Below are 492 nucleotides of genomic sequence, written 5' to 3'. Positions count from 1 at the left end.
TTTCAATCAACTTGAAATTTGGTATTCGGGGGTTTTTGAGGCCACTGATTACAAATCTGTTGTTAAAAGTTAAAAAGTCAAATTCCGAAATTTATTCATGTCTTCTCAATCATTATGTTCATCGTCCAAAACCGGAAGTCAACGAGGCAAGAGGCAAGAGGCAATGGATTAATTAGTTTATCAGCGAATTTCTGCGAAATCGTATTTGACATCATATTTTGTATACAGTGTTTAAAAGTAGCTAATATTTATCGAAAATTTATGAGCGCTTTGTCTTACGTTATTATCGATAAATTAATTATTCAAAAACAATTTCTGAAATTTTTTAATTCTCGTGCAACATTACCTGTATTAGTCGTTCCATTTCCTTGCTTGACAACGCGTTGTCAAGCATCCCGGTCGCGGCGGTGCGGCCTTGGCGCGCTGCGCCTTAGCCGCTGCCCTCTTCGCTTTCCGGGAGACGACCTGCGCCAAAGTCGCCTCCTCGGTCAC

Source organism: Trachymyrmex cornetzi, unplaced genomic scaffold, assembly GCF_001594075.2.
Source record: "Trachymyrmex cornetzi isolate Tcor2-1 unplaced genomic scaffold, Tcor1.1 scaffold454, whole genome shotgun sequence".
Lineage (NCBI taxonomy): Eukaryota > Metazoa > Arthropoda > Insecta > Hymenoptera > Formicidae > Trachymyrmex > Trachymyrmex cornetzi.
Note: the sequence above shows the minus strand (reverse complement) of the source record.